We start from the raw sequence: 697 nt of genomic DNA, 5'->3' as shown, positions 1-697 counted from the left end.
GTAAACCAGAGCGAGGGAATGAGTCTCCGCTGCAAGGGCGTATCTTCTGTCTCCGTTTCTGTTAGCAGCATTGCTGCTGCTGTTGCTGCTGCTGCTGCTGCTGCTCCTGCTGCTGCTGCTGCTGCTGCTGCTGCTGCTGGGGGGCCAGCAGCAGCACGGCGGTTTCTGTCTCTTTTAGCAGCAGCAGCAAACATGCATCTGGTTGAGCTGCAGGAGACAAATGCAGCAGCAGCAGCAGCAACAGCAGCAACAGCAGCAGCAGCAACAGCAGCAGCAGACTGGACGGTTAAGGGCCTCTTCTGTGGGGTACTCAGGAACGACCTGCAGCAGAATCTCTCAATCAGTTTGTGTGAGAGGAGACAGCAAAAGGAGACAGGAGACAGAGATGAGCTGCTGTTGTTCTTGTTTTTGTTTTTGTTTTTTTATTTTTTTATTTTGTTTGTTGCTGCTGTTTGTCTCCTTTTGGTTGCTGCATGTGTCTCCGCTTGTCTTTGTTTTTTGTCTCTTTTGTTTTTGTTTGTCTCCTTTTTTCTTTTTTTATTATTTCTTTCTGTTGCTTCTTCTCTCTATCTGTCTCCTTTTTCTTTTTATTTGTTTTTTCTCTGTCTCCTTTTTTGTCTCTTCTTTATTTTGTCTCCTTTTCCTCCTCTTGTCTCTGCTGCTGCTGCTGCTGCTGCAGCAGCAGCAGCAGCAGCAA

The sequence above is a fragment of the Eimeria mitis genome, genomic scaffold (genome assembly GCF_000499745.2).
Source record: "Eimeria mitis Houghton genomic scaffold, Emh_scaff1747, whole genome shotgun sequence".
Classification (NCBI taxonomy): Eukaryota; Apicomplexa; class Conoidasida; order Eucoccidiorida; family Eimeriidae; genus Eimeria; species Eimeria mitis.
The sequence above is the reverse complement of the archived record's forward strand: the minus strand, read 5'-3'. Positions refer to the sequence as shown.